Source organism: Otolemur garnettii, unplaced genomic scaffold (assembly GCF_000181295.1).
Source record: "Otolemur garnettii isolate 467f Iridium unplaced genomic scaffold, OtoGar3 scaffold00005, whole genome shotgun sequence".
Lineage (NCBI taxonomy): Eukaryota > Metazoa > Chordata > Mammalia > Primates > Galagidae > Otolemur > Otolemur garnettii.
In genome coordinates this window covers 43,899,879-43,907,455 of record NW_003852400.1, presented here as the reverse complement: position 1 = coordinate 43,907,455, position 7,577 = coordinate 43,899,879, and the positions used below count along the sequence as shown (strand labels likewise).

General features: G+C 43.3%; 1 protein-coding gene across 1 annotated transcript in view; it reads left to right on the top strand.

Moving 5' to 3' along the window:
* ITGA2 (integrin subunit alpha 2) overlaps positions 1–7,577 on the top strand; it is a 98,647-nt gene that overhangs the window by 32,631 nt on the left and 58,439 nt on the right. The window lies entirely within an intron of this gene.

Below are 7,577 nucleotides of genomic sequence, written 5' to 3'. Positions count from 1 at the left end.
TTCCAGACTGTCCCCACTCACCCTGAAAGTTCAGATCCTGGATCTGTGCCCTCTAGATCTCTCTCCAATGATTAAATGGTCTGTTCTTGGTTTGTCAAATATAAACTATGATTTTTAACCCTTTTTCTGTGCAAGCTTTTGTTTGAATTCAAAGAAAAATGTAGAATTCTCCTATCCAGCCTAGTGTGTTCTTGGAGGAGGTGAATCATGAGGTGAGTTTTAGGTGGTGGAGATGAAGGGGCGGGAGAGGAGGATTAACTAATGTGTGGAGACTTGAAAGCAACGCATGTCAGAGCCAGCTTGTCAGTCATGTGGAGGAATAGGAACAGTCTGGTTGGAAACCAGAAGATTAGCAATTACTGTAAACATTTGGGACATGGGAGAGAGTTGCATCTTTAATAATTATCAAATTATGCTTTGGTAACCATAGTGCTGAGTTGGCTAGAAAGATGATGTGGTGAGTATATTTTGACCTTGAGATCTAACAGATGAAGTTGTTAATGACCCAAAATCTCACATATCCAGCCCCACGTTTGTCCCATGGATTCTCATATCAAATAATTCATTTAACATCTGCATTTTAATGCAACTTAGAGAACATAAGTGTCTGATTTTCTGCACCAACAAATTAAACCACAAATCCTGGACTCCTCTCATTTTCCCTCCTCCCCCTTATCCCATCCATAGCCAGTCCTATTGAGTCTACCCCCCAAATACCTATTATCTGGCCATTCCTGTCCGCCGCCTGCTGCCACTGTGACTGAAGCCAACACCAGCTCTTGCAGCCGCCGTGGCAGGAGCTTCGCAGCCAGTCTCCTGCTTCCCCTCCTGCCCTACTTTATTCTGCTCTCTCACCACAGACAGCAGCGTGAACTTAGAAAAACTTGGATCACTCCCTAGGTGAAAACCTTCTGTGGCTTTCCACTGCAATGAGAATAATTTAAAATTCCTTAAAGGACCCTCCACGATCTGGCATCAGCGTCAGTCTGCCTCTTCTACACCATCTATCACCCCCTTTCCCTTGTTTTCTCTGCACCAGGGACTATGTCTTCTGTCTGTTCTTTGAACATACAGAACTCATTTCTGCCTCAAAGCTTTTATATATCCTTTTCTCCTGCTCAGAAGAGTCTGAGGACCGTCACTTAGCTGGCTGTTTCTCACCTTTCAGTCTCAGCTCAACTGTCTCCTCCTAACAGACCTTTCAGAGCAAGCCTACATATATAGCCTAGTCATTCCAGCTTGGACGCCGATTTAATTTACTTTGTCTAGCACTTGTTACAATCTGAAAAGACCTTATTTGTTTGTATGTTCATTACCTGCCTCTGCCCTGTCTCTGAGTGCTGGGACATTGTTTTATTCACTGCTGTGTTCTCAGTGGTGGTACCTGGGGCTGAGTAGAGGATCAGTAACTATTTGGGAATGACTGAATGAAAGTTCTACTTCTAAATGATTCATTCTACAAGATGAACCATAATAGACTGACCTAAGAAGTATGAGCTGAACCAGACCTTCAGATGAACTCCAGTGCTCTGCTTCCCAAGTGTGACCTCACTGAGGATAACTTTACACTGAGTTCAAGATTATTCTTTCTAAGTAACAGCTTTCCTGGGGCAGATTAAATCTAAGAGAAAGAGCCACCATCAGTAACAGATGTCATGAAAGATGAGAAGCCTATCAAGGATTTAAGGGAACTCAACCACTGGTCACACTGAAGGTTGGAAGTTGAATTAGAGAAATAGAGACAAAGAGTTGTCAGGAACTGTCTGTCAGGCAGGGGCCTGGGAAGGAGAGAGGCAGCCGTCCCCTCTGTCTCTCTCCGGTATTCCCTCTAAGTATTCAAGGACCCGTTACAAGACAGGTCTATCTGCAGTTTATGGTGAGGTTCTGGTAGTTTTAGGGTGATGTCAAGACTGGGAACATCAGACATTTCTAAATTATGTCGTGGCCTTCCGTGACATTCCTGAAAAATGTGTAAACACAGGACAGTGGCTCTTGGGAAATAAGGCACCACTCTGTTATTGGCTGGGCTAATGCTTTGCACCCTAGCAGAGAGCTTTCTGGGAAGGCACAGCATTAAGCTTCAGCTCAAGGCCTTACTTCCTTTCAGCGTGTATCTCCCGGGCCCCTGGCATGAGCACACATCCCCACACAGAGGAAGAGAAGGGAGATCCCCTGTCTGACCTGAGGGGCTGAGCCATGTGGAGGCAAAACGCAGGAAGGAAAGAGAGCACAGCTTGCCAGGCGAGCCTGTCTGGGTCCTTTCACTGATCTGTATTTCTGAAGCAAATAAGCCGGAGAGGCCAGGCCATGGGCATGCCCTTCCAGTCCACCATAGGCTGGATGCTATGTGAAGTGCAAAATGTGCAAAACATGGATGTTGACTTTAAGGAGTGTGGAGCAGAGTCAATGAGGAAGATTCATATGCTGAGTAGGCAACCAAGAATAATATGGGAGGCCTAACTAAGTGCCAACTTCGTAGTTAATGGTGTCTGCATTCCTTCAGTGTCACAGCTGTAACTTAACATTAAGAGCTCATCTGCTCTTTCTAAGGCCTGGCACCCTAGGGGGACAAAGTGCCCTCATGGCCTCTGTCATTAGCCTAGTCCTGCCAAGGTGCCGTGCCACAGAGGGCAGGGCTGTGGCCAGGATCTAGGTGAGTGGGTTATTCCATTGCACTGCTGGACGGGGCCACGGTTAGGACAGCAGCCTTCACCAGTCTCAGGCTCAAGGAAATTCATATGAAACTTGGAATCCCAAACTGCCTATTTGTTTTGACAGTTGGCACTATGCCCTTCTCCACTCCTAATTTATGACAATTGTACAGACATTATGGAAGAAGCAGATGTGAGGAAGACTGTTTAAACATTAACTTTCCTTCTGATACTAATCAAGTTAGCTTTGGGCACAGAAAGTGTTATGAATATGAATTCCTTAAACTGCGAGTCTTTCCTCCTTGGCTTCATACATACAGTACACATGGCCTGCACACTCACACACAGACACCCCTTATTTTCTTTATTCTCTTACTGATGGTTCTGAAGCTGCAATTTTGGCTCCTTTTTCCTCTGCTTACCTTGACTTTTTTTTACACTCTCTTTGAACCCTGACTCTACCTCGCAGCCCTTCCCTTCTTTCCTAAGGCTGAGTTTTCTTAAATCACACTTCATTATTTTTAATGGACAATTTCAGCACTTCCCTGTGTGCTGTGCCCTTAAGAATATACAGGCATATTTTACACTGGGATCTACCAGTTTTAACAAAATTATCTTAACTCTTTCACTGGTTTTCCTTATTATACTTTTATTACACCAGGGACTTCTACTCTAGAAACAGTGGTGATAATGGCTTTGATAATTCTTGGGCCTTTTTTACAGTCTTTAGCAAGCTGGATAGTTTAAAAAGCAAGTTTCCCTCCCAAGCAGAACAGCAGGATGGCCCTCTGGCTGTAAATAAAGTTGTGGTCTGTTTTCCCCCTGGTGTAGGCGGAGGGCCATCCATCCTCAGAGTCCTCATTGTACACACAAGATGTTCGAATCTGGATGATGCAATCCTTATCACCAACCATCTACACAGAATCGAGATATGTTTAAAATCATTTCCTGGAGCTGTGGCAATATGCGCTGTTTCTGTTTGTCTAGTTTGAAGGCCTGTCCCAAGAACAGGCTGAGCTCATTCTATGATTCAAAAACCATAGAAAACTGCAATCATCTGTGGGACAAGGAATGAGGGGGCTTTCCAGTTGTAGAAATGTATTTTCTTTTTCTAGGGAGGCCTGGGGCATTCTTTCTCCTTAAGAAGAGAGGAAAACTAGAATGAGCATGTGTCATAGCCAAAAAAAAAAAACAAAAAAAAAATCCATTTATATATGATCTCATATTATAGTTTTAACTTTTTAACTGAGGAAGATTTAAATAAAGTTCTAAGTGTAGCTGAGCACAGTGGCTCATGCCTGTCACCCTAGCACTCTGGGAGACTGAGGTGGGAGGATCACTTGAGTTCTGGAGTTCGAGATCCAGCCTGAACTAGAAGAAGACCTCATATCTGCTAAAAATAGAAAAACTAGCCAGGCACTGTGGTGGGCGCCTACAGTCCCAGCTACTCAGGAGGCTGAGGCAGGTGGACCACTGGAGCCCAGGAGTTTGAGGTTGCTGTGAGCCGTAATGACACCACTGCCTTCTACCCAGGGCAGCAGAGGGAGACTGTGTCTCAAAAAAGGAAAGATTTAAGTGTGTTTTAACTATCAGATTGGCTTCCACAGATGGAAAAGTATCTATAAGATACTTTTAAATAACAAAGTTCAATCCTGAAGCAGACATCAAAGATGATGTCCCGCAGTCGTTGGTAATAACGCTTCCTGGTACTTACTGAGTTTGCTTTTTTTTGCCAAACACATAATTATCATAATGACTCTAGGGGCTTTGTTAAATTATCACCCCATTTACAAATAAGGGAGCTGAGACTTAGGAAAGCTAAATAATTTACCTAAGATTACAGACTTAATGTGTAATAAAGATAGGGTAGTTAATGCAAAATGGAGATAAGATGTTCCCGACTGTACCTATGTTCGTAAGTATCCATGGAGGGGAGTGGCAGGATATAACTGGCATTTATAAATAGTGTCTACATTTTATTTTAACATAAGCTTTATAAAATAGAATGAACTTGGAAAGTTTTGAATCAAAAGTGCTGTTACAGAATTTATTTGTGCTGTCATTCTCCCGTTGGCTTTACCACTAAGTGTTGCCTTGGCAAGGATGACAGTTCTCATCTGCCTTTTCATGGACAGGGATTTCTCAGACAAGTCAGGAGCCAGAGCACAAGCATTTTACCCTTGGCTTCCCCAGCAGCTGCTGGGTGACTTTGGGAAAGTCACACAACTTCTCTGGAGTACAAACAGGGTCATCCCTACTAAAACAAAATGCTATGAACACCCTATATGAGAATCAAAGCAAAGCGCTTAAAAACCTAAACTGCTGTGGGCGGCCCAATATGCCAGAGGTAATGAGTTCAAACCCAGCCCCGGCCAAAAAACTGCAAAAAAAAAAACTAAACTGCTGTGCATATGTGAAGTACTCGTATCACCCCTTTGAAAAAGGACATAGGATGAAAATCAGGTTTTTCTAACTAGGCACTCCCCTCCCCGCCCCCTTGCCCTTCAGCCACGTTGCACCTGTCACCATTGAGCTTCCACGCGTGCTGGATCAGCTTCAGTCCATGCCTCTCCTCCTGGGCCAAGAATGCTACGCTGATCCCATTTCCCAAATAACTAGGTCTTTCTCTTTCCTTATGGCCTTACATCTTAGCAAATATAATCCTTTATGTCTCTTTTCAAAGACAAAATTCTCTTATGGTTAGATTGTCCTGGCATTTAATGTGCTTACTTGGTTTGTTCCTAGGCTTTGCGTGTATTTTAAATTCATGACATATGTATTACTTAATTTCTTCTACATAATTGTAGTTATTTTTACTAACTCACGCTTATTCCAATTTTTTATTCTGTGAAGATATTAGAAACCCAACTGTAATATATTCTTGCACTTTCAAGTTTAAAAAATGCATTGTTAATCTTTTTATGCCCTTGCTGTGTAATTAATTACTCAAGGCTGTTAGTGCAGGAGTGCAAAGTGGCATGTCTTCTATCAACAGTGACTTCCCCTTAGCTTGCAGTGGGTGCAGGATAAACAGCAAACCAAGGACCTTCTAGAATATTCACCCCATAGACCACCCTGTTGTCAGTTTACCTGTATTTGCCAAATCATACTTGATAATTTCTTTTCATTCAGTTAAATAGGATGTATAGCTATTTTTTCACTAATTTGTGCTATTTGCCATACATGAAAATCTATGCTAGAAAGCACATTTTACAGGGGGGTTTTTGGTTTGTTTGGTTTTGGCTGGGCCGGGTTTCAACCCACCCCCTCCGGTATATGGGGCCTGCGCCCTACTCCTTGAGCCATGGGCGCCGCCCACTAGAAGGCACATTTTCAATATCCTCTGCTCTAACTTGCTCCTCCCTTCCCCCCACTCTGGTCACAGTTAGAGTGTGACTTAGAAACACGTGAACACACACACACAGAGTCATTGTTTGCGACATGCACATGGGACAGAGCTTCTGCCCCAGAGTGCCTGGAGCACCTCACTGATCTGTGCAAATCCCCTCTGCCTCACCAGCTTGCTTCATCGTCTTCAGCTTCCTTCTGTGATACCGTCTGCACGTCTGGCTCTGGTATAGAGTTCATTTGCAAGAAGGGAACTTGCACGCACACACTCCTACTGTCCCATTGACAGGGACTTTGCCATCCATCTCTAACTCTGCCAAAGTGGGATCTGGGGAGTGCTAAGTGGCACAGGTGGCACCTACTTGTTAATGTATTTATGGCCCATATTGGTGGGAAAACAAGACTGCGTCTTCTCCAAAAGAGTTCTAAGTGAACTTACATGGTAGACGGTAGAAAGAATGGAGGATTTTGAATGAAAAGTCACAGGTGAAGACTGAGGCTTTGTTGCTGACTCAGAGTCAGTTTCTTTAGTGAAAACAGAAACAGTTATAACACTTCACCTCACAGAGTCTATAAAGGATCAAATGAGATTATGCACATAAAAAGTGCTTTATAAATGCAAAGCGGTTTACAGTGTTGGTATTCCAAGTGTTATCATTGATGAAAACAACCTCTGGCAAAGCACCTACTTGAAAGGGACGAGCTCCTGGGCTTTGATTTATGAAACGTGGTGCACTTCACATCCTCTCCCACTGTGTTCTTAATGTAGGCCCAAGAATGGGAATTTGTGTCCTTATAAGGTCTTAATGTACATATTTCAGCTTTTGATTTTGACGTCAAGAAAACTACATGTTGGGTAAATTGAAGGTACAGAATCAGTTTACCGATTCATTGGCTTCCAGCAAAAACGAATTCCCAGGGGTTTTATGAGGCAGAACAATGGGCTTCAGACCTTTTAGAAATAATGAGGTTGGTGGACTCTTCATTGCACAACTTGAGGGTTTAGCCACCCCACTGTTGAAAGAGACAAGGTAGCAGCTTAAGAAGTCTGAGGCAGGGCGGCGCCTGTGGCTCAAAGGAGTAGGGTGCCAGCCCCATATGCCGGAGGTGGCGGATTCAAATCCGGCCCCAGCCAAAAACTGCACACACAAAAAAAAGAAGAAGAAGTCTGAGGTAGCCTAAAGAGGCTTACTTACTAAAATTGCCTTTAAACTTATGCCAAAGAGCTCACTATTGAATTTATAATAGCAATATTTCCCAAGTAACACCTAAAAAAAGTGAACTTTCTTTACCTGTCCTCGCCCCTCCCAGAGTCACAGCCTTCACAGGTGACTTCCTTCCTTCATAAACTCATTTTACATTTACCAGCAGGAACCAGGTAACTCACCAACCTTGTGTTGTCAATGGCCTGGAACAAGCAATATAAGGAACACTATTTTTGTTTATATACTGTAGGCTTTGCAAATTTTCACATTCCTGTATTATATACCATAGGCTTCTAGTCCTAAGTAAAATACCACCTTGGATGTCCAATAGACATCTCAAACTGAAAATACCTTCCACTGGACTCCTGAGCTC